This window comes from Pithys albifrons, chromosome 7, assembly GCF_047495875.1.
Source record: "Pithys albifrons albifrons isolate INPA30051 chromosome 7, PitAlb_v1, whole genome shotgun sequence".
Taxonomy (NCBI): Eukaryota; Metazoa; Chordata; class Aves; order Passeriformes; family Thamnophilidae; genus Pithys; species Pithys albifrons.
This window is the reverse complement of record NC_092464.1, coordinates 36,761,125-36,774,995: the sequence shown is the minus strand read 5'-3', so window position 1 is coordinate 36,774,995 and position 13,871 is coordinate 36,761,125. Positions and strand designations below refer to the sequence as shown.

Genomic DNA, 13,871 nt, shown 5'->3' with positions numbered 1-13,871 from the left:
CAGCCAGGCTGCACTTTCAGCAGTGTACCTAAAGACACTACTAGTCTCATAGCAATTTTCAAGTATCAAAATTGAATTGCACAACTTAAACACAAAAAGACTAACCTTTTTCAACATTATTTTTATTTAAAGAATTGTCACTTTCAGCAGAGGAACAGATTTTGCTTAAATTAAAAAAAATCAAATAAATTTTTTTCCCAAACTTATCATTTCTAAGTAAAGATAGGACCATCTGCCCACTTACACCAGCTGGGTGTCTGGCCATGAATGCCTGATATTTCATGTCAAATTGAGGAGTTTTCAATGGCTTATCTATCTATCTATCTATCTATCTATCTATCTATCTATCTACTTACTAAAAAAATTAAAATCTCTTCACACCTACTTCGTCTACATAGCTTACAATCCCATGTTTTCCCCCTCATTTTATTTTTATGCACCTGAAGACCATGCTTGCTGTGCTGGTCCCCAATTCGAAGTCTAATGCAATCCCACCAATTCCAGCAGAATTCTAAACAAATACTAGCCTGGGAATCAGACTGTAGTTTTCAAAAGAATACAAATCTTCATTTACTAAAATATCAACTGCTATTTGAGTGCTTTATTTATATATCATATCTAAGTGGCTAATCAGAAGTAATAGCTTATTATTAAATACAAATGGTTTCTTATTTACATAAATAAGGCATGTCTTACTTCTTTTGCCAGTTTTGGCTTCCTTGCTAGCCATCACAGCCTGTACTGGCAACCACAGTACCTTCACTGGTCTTGCCAGCTTAAGTGGAAATAAATCTGATCTTTATTTTTGAACTGTAGTTTAGTATTGCTGAAGTACACAAGACTGATTTGAAAATTTGAGGGTTTATTACCATTTTTTTTTGGATTAGCCTTTCCTACACAGCTTGGAGTTTCACAGCTTAGTTCCATTGTCATGTTCACTAACTGATATTTGATCTCATTGCTGCTGTTCCTCGGTACATTGGCTGTACACAGTCACTGGAATTGTAAAAATTAAAGATTGTATACCTTGCCAATGCAGAAATGTTATTTACTTAGTTTGGGGTCTACTTTAATTTTGACTCATTTGAGGAATTTTTTCAACACACCAAGGGTTTGCTTAAACAGGGACACTCAGGAAAGTTAATCCAAAGTAATTAAAACAGTGAATTTAAAGTGGATTAGTTAAACCACATTAAACCCCAGTCCACACTGGGGTTTAATGTGGTTTAACTAATCCACTTTAAATTCATACCTTTAGTTAATTTGGATTAATTTTCCTGAGTGTCTCTGTTTAGACAAGCCCTAAAGCCCCAATCCTGTAAACAATTTATGCTCACAACTATTTGTATGTGATGCACTTAATTAGCCACGATTCAGGAAAGCACTTAAGCTCTGCTGAATCAATGGAACTTAAGTGCTAATGGGTGGTTTTGCCTGAATTGGGACCAAAGGCACCACATGCAAATATGTTGCCCTGGACACTCATATTCACAGTAATCATAGGGGGTGTTTTGTATTCTCTTAGAATGAACTTTTTCTGATATCCACCTTATTTTCTTTTTGCCCTTCTGCATTGAATCTGTATATGGTATTGCTCTGTTCTAAAGTTTCTCCATCTCTCTGTGCACTGGTCTAACAGCTATGTAGTACATCAGATTATGCTGACACAAGTCTGCTGATCTACTGTGTGTTTCAAGATCAGGAGGTTGGTTTCTGTACATCTTTCAGAAAAATCTCACATGTGGCAAATTTTAGTTGAGCTAGTCTGGAGTATATGGTTCCTTATATTCTTTCCAACAGTAGTTCATCAGTCTTTATTCCTCTTGCCCACTCTTTTGTTGATTCCTTTAAAATTTTCAGAACACATTAAGTAGTGCCTCTTTGTCAAATTTATGTGATGAATTTCCTCATGTTTAATGTAACTGCCAGGATGTCAAGGTGTGTATTTTACTAAGTAGGCACAAGATGCTTGGTTGTATACTGGAGGAAGACACAGTATTTTGTGTTATGTATTTGGGAAGTGTAATTAATAGCAGGAGAATTGCAGTGAATCCTATCATTTGACATTCAGATTCATGAAGAACTTACCTAAACACCACTAAAACTGACAATTTTAAAATTATTTAAAACTCATTTAAGTTATGGTGTAAATGTCTATAATTCAGAAGCAATACGGGTGTTTTTACCTTCTTTTTGCACAAGAAGGCTTAGGTGAAGAATGAAAAGGACAGAATAGAACTTGTAATTATTTTTTTTCTTACAATTGGTAAATATTTTTAAATAACATACAAAGCAGAACTTGAGAGTGATTAAGTGAATACAATGGTGCCAAAGAGACTCTACTGGAAGAAAATTCCTCAAGTTTAAAATCAATATAACTTTGTTCTTAATCGGTATGCATAGAATATATCTCAGTATAGAAATGGCAGAAGTACTCCACAAGTATTTCTCAGTTTCTCTCATATGAGAAGTTGCAGTCATAAAAATTTTCCTGAGATTTTTTTTAAGGTTGCTGAGGTTACAAAATTTCCTGGATTACCAGTGAAATATGAAATTAAAACAAGATACTATTACAATTTGAAATACAACTGTGTATATATATTTCTATAAATATATTTGTATATGCACACAATCACACATGCATATGCATTCAATAAAATGTTTTGTATATAATTCACATTAATATGTATCTAAAATCTGTGGCAACTTTTATATTCAGTTTGCATGCATGAGTTGACTAAGCCAAAAAGTTAAGATTTTTTGCTTTTTATTTTATTCCAATATATGAAATCCTGCTAACTAGTTCATATGCATGTGATACGCTTTACTCTACACCTCAAAACCAAACTGGACATGCCCTTCCACTCCCAACGACTGGAAATTGGAATGCTAGCAAGCAACATATGCATTTTTTGCTATGGATACCACCTTCATGTGAGATGTTAAGAACTTGTATAAAACTTAGCTACATTACAGACTAGACCACCTAAATGAACAATGCTACTAATAATGTATATAAACCAAGGTTTTTCACAATTCCAATGCACAACCAAGAAAAATTTTTAAAATATTTCTAACTGTAAGAGTATTTCAGTCAACACTTAATATAAGAAACATAATTTTTTTCACCTTTATAAAGTTTACACACCTCTACTTGTGTCTGCAGTAGGATGTATAGTGAACATAAACTGAGACGGTCTAAGCAGTGTGATATTAACTCTCCATAGTCTTGCAAATACAGAAATTAATAATATGTGGAATTTATTTTTCTTTTTATTGGTGTGTAAGTAAAAGGGATTAATCTCCTTACAATGTTTTAATTTAAATTGGCACTCTAAGTGTTATGATGAGCCCAACAATTGATTGCTAATGAAATAAGAATAAACTACTTTTGGCAGATTCTGGTAGTGTTTTTCCTGCTGGCTTTTGTTCCAGCTTTTATTTTCCATTGGAAATTTTTCATATTGAGAATACTGAGAGGGCCAAATCTTTTAAGACATCCCCTAAGCGCGCACACAATTAGATATCCTATGCTCCTATAATTACTCCAGTAGTTGTTTACACAACTCGCAGTTGCCTGACGAGTACACAGAGGGTATCTGCCAAAGGCAGGTACATTTTTTTTTTAAACAGTAGCACAAATCTACACTCTTATACAGAAACGGTTTCAATACTTTCAATACCATTTTTATTAGTGAGTCCCATCTATACACCCGTATCTTCAACACATAATTTGCTGTAATTCTTCGCATTGCCATTGCATCTTCATGCAAGACTTTTGCATGTCTTCTTATCTAAAATGCACTGTATTCCAAAAGCAGAAAATAGGTATTTCCACATCTTTATAGTGGACAGGTCACTGTGATATACACAAACTGACTGTAGATGGCTGTATTATTTTTAAATCAAATGCTGTGCTCTGTATCAAATGAAGTTACAATTCCATCACTGAGCTGTTCAAAGTATTCAAAACATGGTATGAGTAGACAAGAAATATATGCTTGACTATTTGGCTTTTTTTCATATCAAGATCTGCTCTAACACAAAATAAATGTAAGGAGAGACAAATAGAAAATCATTATTGCAAACAAAAATGAAATTATGTGTTTGAAATTAATAGATATATGGACATGCAAGGAAATTCTCATGTCTTCAATTGGTTTTGGTCCTAAGCATTTTAATTTTAAATCTACCAACAATGGCTCTTTCAACTTTAAACAATCTGATGCAGCAAGAAATGTAAATGCATTGCTGAAAACACTATCATCAGCAGGCCGGAACCTACTTTGGTCTCTTTTCTTAATCAAACATCTGGGAATCAAAAACATCTGTAGCCTGACAAGGAGTTAAGACTTCCTCTCTAAGTATCTTTGGCAAAACCACATAGATAGGCTGATTATCTTGCCCTGAAATCACCCAAAAACCAAAAAAGTTCCTTTCAAGGAATCAGGGGGATTATAAAAAATGTTTTCAGAGATTAGCTACCATACATTCATCATGCAATTACTACTAAACTTACAAAGTTTTATTCCCGTTTCACATTTCTAAGTATCTCTCAGGTTGATCATCTTTCTTCCTGTGTTGCCCTGAAGCACAATCTAATACTGTAACGTGCCAGTTTTAGGGTCATTTTTCCAAGACTCAGGTTCAAACAGTAATTCTGCTTCAGCTAACGTGGATGATGGAGGGTCTGCAATCTTGTACTAGAGGACTAAAAGGCTGGAGGATCACACATAACTAGAAACTGTACAATGGTCACAAAACACAAACTAGTCACAAGGTGCTTCATGACATCTTCATACATCCCTTGTATGTTTTTTTGCAAGTAAAATGAACTCTTCAATACTAGGTAGTGCTTGGCTCACACTCTTTCAGGATTTTTAACACGGTAAGGGCCAATGCCAAGCAAGTGGCAGGTTTACCAGATTTCCCAAAACTTAAGGAAGAGATCTTTTTGATTAAGCTTAGCTCAAATCAGCGATCCAAGGCTGCCCTGGGAATGGAACTGTTTGTCCCAGTGCGGGGCTCCCGGGCCCGGGGGTTCACTGACCGCAGCTGCTGCAGCGCCCGGGCCCCGAAGCGGCAGCACCGCCCGCGTTATGGAGCCAAGGCCGCCCCTGCACCGGGCCCGGGCCCAGGCGCTCTGATCCCGGCCAGACACGGACTGCCTTTAAATTACCCCCCTTTCAAACCCCTCACGCCGCACTGCGTGACTGGCAACTATGCGCACGCTTTATGGAAATACAAGAGCCTCGGGCTTCCTCAAAAGGACGAACGGCCCCGAAGGGACGCAAACCCTCCCGAATTCAAAGAAAAGCCGGCGCCCTCCTGCTGCTGCCGCCGAGGTGGCGAGGGGCGGGCGCGGCCGAGACCCATCCTCGCCTTTCCCTTTCCACCAGCCCAAGAGGGAGCGCGGAGCGGGAGCACGGAGCGGGCACAGGGAGCGCGTATCGGGCGCCGGGATCGGGCGCCGGGAGCAGCAGAGTGCACCGGGACCAGCTCAGGCGGCCGCAGGCTCGGGCGCCTGCGCGGCAGGAGCGGGGCGGCGCCACGGCGCGTCCCCGCGGGCAGGCAGGGAGCCCTTCCCCTTGCCCTTCCCTTCCCTTCGCTTCTCTGCCCTGTCCCGGGCCTCCCCCACCGCCTCCCCCTGGCCCCGCGTCCCTCGCAGGGCGTCGGGCCGGCTCGGGGGTCTGCGCTGCGGCGCAGGGAGGGAGGGAAGGAAGGAAGGAAAGAGGGAGGCGGGGAGGGAGAGAGAGAGAGAGGCTGGGCCAGATCTTCATGCCACTGCAGGCAGCAGCAGCAGCAGGTAAAGCCAGCCCCGGAGCATCTGCTCCCCCTCACCCGCTTGCCCCCCTCCCCGCCGGCCGCCCCGCAGTCAGAGTGCGCCGCCCCCCGCCCCCGGCCCCGCTGGGCCCTGTCCCGGCCGGAGGCGGCGGGGCCGGGGCCGGAGGGGGCCGAGGCCTGCGCGCCGCCAGTGCCCGGGCTGTGCCAGTGCCCGGGCTGTGCCAGTGCCCGGGCTGTGCCAGTGCCCGGGCTGTGCCAGTGCCCGGGCTGTGCCAGTGCCCGGGCTGTGCCAGTGCCCGGGCTGTGCCGCCGCCCCCGCGGGACTCCGGCCCGGGGCGTGCCCCGGGCAGGGGCTCCCGGCAGGGAGCTGTGCGGCCAGAGCCTCGCTGCTGGGGCGTGAGAGCAGGGCGGGAGGAGGAGGCAGATCTGTCACGAGGTTTTGCCCTCTGGATGGTTGTTTGGGGTTTTTTATTATTATTTTTTAAACTGTTGTTAGCGATTCCGGTGGCTGACGAACGAAATTGAAGGTCTTCTTGTTTATTTTTTTCCCCCTCTAGGCCTTGAAAGGAGAGTTCTTAGCTCTTGGTTCCTCTCCAGCTTCCCTGCCCCAGAACCTCTCCTCCTCCTTGTTCTCACCTGCCTGACTCAGTCTGTACTAGCTGTCCAGTTCATTGCCATCAGTGGTAGTTATTTAACTATCACACATGTTTTTCTTTAGGATACAGGAGTTCAAGTAGTGCAGAAGTTTTGTGTTTTAGTGCAAAGGCTGCAAGAGCACATTTTAGCTGTTTGAGAGTTTTAAACGCCTAGATTGCTGTACCATACTCACCAGTAGTTTAGTTTAGCTACAAGTCCTATGGTATTACACACCCCGGAAGGTCTATGGTGTGCTTTTAAGAAACAGTTGTTCGATCATGTTGGCATAGCATTGCTTTGGTGGTACATACGCGTGTAAGATGTGTACAGGTGAAAGAATCACATTCCAAAATGTACTGGGATGGCACTCGGGAGACAAGAATACTCTTCTAGTTCTGCCATTAAGCTCCACAGCATCCATTCTCCACTTTACTCTCAGTAATCCTGCTTAACATCCCTTACAAAGCACTCTGAAACTTGGTTAAAAAGCACGACAGACCAATGAAACTTCATTACAGTTGTTCTTTGTCAGGTCTTTTGCTTGTCACATGCTAATTCAGCTATTTACTGGTAATACTTTCTCTGTGAAAACTGAAGATTCCAAAAATATATTCCAATTATATGTGTACCAATTTTTGTTATTTAAATATTTTTAAGAATTTGAAATTCATGAAACTTTCATTTAAATTAGTTCAAGATCCCACATCTCTAAATCATCATCCACATTTGCAACTCAGAGGTTGAAATACTATACTGTAAGATCTAAAACTGGACAATAAGAAAATTGCATTGATTATGGGGCATCATGGTTTCTATTTATTTTCAAACTCTTTTCATTTACTGACATGTGGCCCATGTTTGGCCTAAATGCTGTAACTAAGAGCCGTATGTACGTATACAAATAGTAGCCATTGCTGAAGTTGTTGCAATTAATGTGTTGTAATAGCTTCAGACTGTCAGGTAAACACATAACCTATGCCAAATAAACTGGTCAATTTCTAAACTTTTTTGTATATTTTCCTACTTGAAATTGGCAACTGCTATTGAGTCAACAACAGGAGCTTACTCTTCTGTGCACTGTGAAGCTACATAGTAAATTTCAGTGCATAGCAAAGTATGAGACCACAAGCAATTGCTGTATTTATGTGTAAGTGCATACTGGGAAGATGGCGTATTTTTTCTGCCCTCTAGATTTTATGATAGTTTTATAATTTAGGTACTACAGACATGGTAAACCCCTGTGAAAACTGAATATTTCAAAAGACATTAATGGCATCCTTTTGTTAATGAGATGAATACAAGCGTTTGTTTTCCAGTTTTGTGGATGGGAAGGCGACTAAGTAAGGTTCATACTGGTAGCTTTGTTCAACAGTTAGTTAAACTGATGAGATTCTTGCACGTTTTGCTTCATTTTACCTTCTTGTAAATCTGAGGAAAGCCACAAACTTGAGTTTTTACAAGCAGTTTTTGTGTTTTAGCTGCAGTATTAGCTAAGCTCACTTGTCACACAGAAGTGGTTTAGAGGTTCTGTGAAAGTACTGTGTCACCTGCACTTACCTTTGAGAAATGAAATTGGAAACATTCCTCTCACATTTTTCTTTCTTTGCATAACTGTGTTGGCTTTACTCGAATGTTGTTCTTTTCTGTTTTGTTTGCACTTGCAGCTTTTAGACTTTGGTACCTTGTATGTGCCTTGATGTGCAAGAAGAATGTGATGTGGTAGAAATGTGTTATTCTCTGCCTCCCTGTGATTTACACTGATGAAGAGATCATCTTTGCTGTCTCCAGGTTGTTGCTGCTATTACAACTACGTTTTTCAGTGGGGAAGGGCTGTGCAAAGAACTGGTTTACACTTTGCCTTGAAAGGAATTCTGTTGACAAGCCTTAGAAAGTTTACTTTGCGTTCCATCCTTAGGAGTTTTATCTTAAACTGTTAGGTATGCTGTTGTAATTGACCACAGCTGTTGCTGAGAATTGAGGAGGATATGCAGTTTCTAAGATAATCAGTTCCTAGTCCATTTGAGGCTTTGTTGATTAGCACGTGTAAGAACATTTGAGATCGGGAGCCGGTGATGTCTGCTGAGTGCAAACGTGGTATGTTATCTAAAGCGTTTGACTTAGACTCTACACTCCTCTGTAGTCAATAAGCTATAGGTTTTGTGTGCTGTCTCTTCTAGCCCAGGAAAGAGCTCAAAGCCGTTCCGCCTGTAGTCTAGAAAAACACTGATCTTTGGCTGAGTTGTGCTTTCAGAAGAGGAGAAGTTGCTTGTCTGTGTTGGGTTGTTTTGTTAGTGAGGCTTGTGCTCTGGTTTTGGCTTTGAAAGGAAGGGGCATTCCTGCTACCATTTCCAGTTTTTAGGAAGACGGTTACTGTGGTCTGTGTTTTACTTAAAAATGTTAACAAGAACTTGAAAATGATGCAGTTTGCTGTCCCCCCATTATAATATGATACCCCCTACACTTTTTAATGATGTTGAATGGGAAAAAGTACGGTTACTCTGAATCTTGTGGGAATCTATGTGTGACAGTCTCTTTTAGGAGAAATGGTTGACCGTACTTGTACTCTGGCAGTTGAAATAAGCAAGAGCCAAGCTGAAGCAGTTAAGTTAAACTGCATCTCAACCTTGGAGATGAACATTCAACATTTAGCATTTATTTTGGATAAAGGTTGATGAATTACCAAACAGAACAGAAATGAGTGTTTTGCCTCTGGTAATGGTTAGATGTAGATTTCCCAAAAGCACTGAGTCATAATATGACCTGAAGTGTGTTTGCAAATCGTCTAAAAATACTGGGAAGAATCACATGTCAGTGATACTGAACTGAATATAGCAGAAATGAGACAGTATCATGGTGTTCTATTAAAAAAACTCCAACATACTTGATTTGAGAGGCTTTTTGTTGTGTTAATGGGCTGGCAAATCATTATTTTAGGTTTATTAAAGACCATTATTACCACACTACTAATTAATTTAGTTGTGTATGTGAAAAGTTCATGTGCTTGCTTATGTTGACTTGCATTTAGTACTGGATCTATCTTAGCACATGAACATTTCACCTGAAATGTATTACAGCATCAATTTTTGTCTGAATGGGTTTGATTTCTGGACTTCCAGTTGGCTAAACTATTTTTTGTTGGTTTTTGGTTTATTTTTTAAAGTGTATCAGGATACTGAGAATTTACCATTTACTTTTCTGGATGACTTGTTTCAGTGATTCATCTTTGCTACTATTTAAAAATAAGGCATGCAATTATTCTTTGAATACATTTGAATGCATCTGTCTTTCTCTGGTTCTCGTTATCTCATCTGAATTCTCTATCATATCAGACTGGCTTAAAACTCGATTTGTCCCTTTGACACTGTTTTCACTCCTGCATGGTGGTAGTCCCTGGCATTTAAAGGCAGAGATTTTAAATACATAGTTTTAAGAGAGCATCAACAGATCATAGATTTGCTGGGCTGGCTGCTCTAGGACTCTGGGATAAGTTTAACAGGGACGCTGATTTAAAATGTCTGTCTCACAGTGTTTTTTAACATCTTATCTGGAACATCTGCTTAACAAATGAGTTGAAAAGAAAATCAATATAATGTGATACGATTATACCATTTTGGATTCTTCCAACTATAGTGTGGAAGCATTTATTGATTATTTTTGATCTTTCCTCACAATTTTTAACACTTGTGTCACCTCTGTCTAGTCATGAGCCTCTGCTGTTGTTGAGTGGCTGACACCATTCTTGGTGCATGTTTTATGTCTCTCAGTTTCTACACTCTGTAATTGTAATTTATGTTGATAGTGATCCAGCTTTCCTTGTTCTCCCTTGATGATCCCACCTTTGTTGTTGTTTTTTTTAACTTTCACTTCTGTTTTAAAAAACGTCGGGTTTTGAGCAACTAGAATGAGCTGTAGCAAAAATTGTCCTTTTTGTTAGCTGTAGAATTGCCTGACTAAAGATAAAAGCACTCTTAAGGAAGTTCCCATTTTCATGTTTTTCTGTCTAAGATTTTTCTTCCTGATGAATTTTGTTCATAATACTTTTTAGCTTCTGAAATTTTGAAAACTCGGGAATAGGAGCATTGATAGACCGTATACGTTTACATAAATGTCAGTAATCTCTGTTCTGGCTGTGTAATCCAATCATGATTAGTAATTCTTAGACTACGCCCAATTTCTACTCCAGTGACTTACTCATTTTAGCTTTTATAATGGAATATATGATAATTTCTCCGTATTGCATATGGTGAGTGCTGTTAGAAAACTGTTGATAATAATTTTTTTAATGGATGTTTTTACTGTTGGCAGCTTAAGATCCTGAGATACAAGGTTTCGGTATTAAAGACTTCAGTTTTAGATTTTTCTTTCAGCAAATTAAAAATAGGGGCTTACAAAAAACCCACATCCTGCTGTTCTCTAGTTTGAGCTGCTGGTCTGTAATAGGCCTCTACTGTCACCACCTTTTGAGTGAGCTCTTGTAGTTAATCCTTAGACCCAAGTATAGGCAGGATGCTTTGGTTCTGAATTATCAGATAATGAATGTCTGAATGATGTTTCTTGAAATCTGGATTGTACTTGCTTGGTAATAAGTGTTATTTTTATTTAGTCGCTGGCTTTTACACAAATGAGCTTTTGGGTTTTTCTTTTTCCCGTTGGGAAGATGTACAGCTGTGTGATATGCTTGCAGAGTAGACTTGAATTTCAGGAAGGTAGGGAATTTTTTGAAAGTTTTAAAGAGTATTTCTGGAACTGTAGAAGAGAATTTTTAGCATTTATACTTGACTCTGATGTTAGCATAAGAATTGTACCTGGTCACATGAATTTCATCCAGGCCATTGTTTTGTCACTTACTGACCAACAGCAGATTTTTTTAAAGGAACTTATACCAATGGTGGATTAACTGCCATATCATGGAGCTGCTCATATTCTAGTCAGTTTATAAGGGCTTATGATGCTGATCCTGAGTTTTGTTCTACCATAATAATTTTCTTGTTGATATGTAATTTTATATAGGTGTTTTCATTATCCATGGTAATATGTAATTGTTTTGCAAATGTTACAATGCTGTGTTTATAATCTGCCTTTCCTCTGTAATGCTCAGCACTTTTCCTCAGTTGTTAAGAGTAGCTTAACAATAGCTCAATACTTGAGAAGCATTGATGATTATTTCTTATCCACTACGCTTTAGATGTGCCAACAAGCAAATTGATTTCCATGTGGCATGCTGGCCATTTGCTCTTATTTTTGAACTTCATTAATTTCACATGGTGTTGGTGAAGATGATTGTGTTCTGGGTCCTGAGATTTTCTGTTAGCACTGGAAGATGTGCCCAGTGGCCCCTCCCTCTGGTATGATTTGGATGTGCACACTCTCTCCTCAGACCTTTGTTTTGGGGGTTTTTTTGCCACCTCTCATTGTTCACAGTAAAGGCAACATTTATATGTGGCAGAAGATCTGCCTCTATTTTACTTTGAAGCCTGACAAGCTGCATGTATGAAAACTGTTGTTGTGTTTTCTGATCTCCCCCAATGGACTCTCTTTCAAAATTAGTCTGTTAAACAGTTAATGGGTTTTTTGTCATCTCTGCTTTAAAGGTTTTCCTCAGTGTTCCCATTGACCTTTCAGATGTAAGTTGGACCTCTTTTAAAAACAGAGACTTTTAAGCCCCGAGTGGTATGTTTCATGTTTATTTCATAACCGGACTTATATCAGCATGCTTGCTTGCAATATAAAGCTGAGTAAGAGGATCCAAGAGTGTCAAGCTGATACTTTGATTTCTTGTACCTTGTTATTAACTAATCTTCATCTGAAGTATTCATGATTAATGGTTAGTAGTTCTATAGAGCCTTTCATCTCTAAATGAAAATTGTATTAATAATTTTCAGAGAGAGGGAAGTGGCTTACTCAAGGCCAGACAACTCCAAGAGGAAGCTTCAGTAAACCCAGATTTTATACTATACCATGACCGCTAATAGAGGAGTGCACTGTAAAATACTGAATAAATCTTCAATTTGAATGCATCGGTTAAATGGGAGAAATTAAAAAGTAATTTCAACAAGTTAAATAGTAACCTATGTAAAATAAATTTGAGAAGTAGAGGGATACAGAAGATCCAGTAGCAGACCTGCTGGAGCAAGTTCAGAAGAGGACCATGAATATGACCCAGAGGGTTGGTGCACTTCTATGAAGACAGGCTGAGAGAGGTGGGGCTGTTCAGCCTGGAGAAGACACCTTCCAGGACTCAAAGCAGGGCTACAGGAAGGCTGGAGGGGAATTTTTTACAAGGGCGTGCAGTGAATAGGGCAAGCAGTGATGGCTTCAGACTGCAATAGAGTAGCTTTAGATAGTAGGAAGAAATTCTTTGCTGTGAGGGTGGTGAGGCCCTGGAGCAGGTTGTGCAGAGAAGTTGTTGTGCTCTATTCCTGGATGTGTTGTTATTACACATCAGCCTGGATGGGGGCCCTGACCAACCTGGTCTAGTGAAAGATGTCCATGACCATGGCAGGAGGGATTGGAACTGTATGAACTCTCAGGTTCCTTCCAGCCCAAACCAATTCTGTGTTTCTGTGGTACAATAAGAATAGTACCAATGTTTATGGGACAAATGCAAGTAAACATTTACTGTACTTCTCCTAATATATATCAGATAAGTTATTTGATAATTGTGCTGGGAATGATAATGAGGTTATTAATTTCTGTGGTGAGACAAGTGGCTCTTTGCTTATACTCATGCTTGTTTTGTATGTCCTGCTTCCTATAAAACTTACCTGTGCTTTCAGAACAGTGGCTTGGGCACCTGCAGCATATATTATTGTTTCTGCTTCTTTTTCAGATATTCATAAGTCGGTAACATAGTGTTTCCTCTGTTGGGCCTGACTTATTTTTAGTTCACATCACTTATACGTAGGCTTATGTTGCTAATAAATATACAGACTTTGGGGAAAAGTTAATAAATTCAAATATGTAACTGTGCAATTCTTTTATATATGTATATAAATGTGTATGTTTTTGTAGACTAAACCTGGTGCTGCCTGTGATGATACCTTTTAAAGTTCATTATACCCCATAATTTTTATGTACAATGTGTTAAGCAGTCTAGGCTAACGGGTCAAAGATTTGAGCTCCTTTGATTTCCGTGTTGATTCATGTTTGTACGTAAAACTTACAGTGGTTGTCCCTGCCATTTTTACTGCTTCCTGAAAATATGTAGTAGGTAATATCAAAGATATTCTTTTATTTTCCAGCATGCAAAAGTCTGGATTCCTGTAAGTTTTAATTTTTGTGGCTGGATGAGAGAGCAGGGATTGAGTGCAAGTAGAGGAAAGTACAACCAGCAAGAAGTTTCTGATTTCCTGTAATAAGGGGAAACTGATATCCCAGTCAGGGAAAGGTTTATTCCGAACACATCAGTGGTATATGCTCATTGTGCATAAAACACGTTTAATCTGTTCAGT

General features: G+C 39.6%; 1 protein-coding gene across 5 annotated transcripts in view; it reads left to right on the top strand.

Moving 5' to 3' along the window:
• The first annotated feature begins 5,542 nt into the window (after positions 1 to 5,542).
• The window catches only part of TBC1D5 (TBC1 domain family member 5), a 313,509-nt gene continuing 305,180 nt past the window's right edge, over positions 5,543 to 13,871 (top strand). For all 5 annotated transcript variants that reach the window (XM_071561054.1, XM_071561058.1, XM_071561057.1 and 2 more), the window contains exon 1: positions 5,543 to 5,806. The gene's annotated coding sequence lies outside the window, so the exon portion shown is untranslated. The remainder of the gene's footprint in view (positions 5,807 to 13,871) is intronic.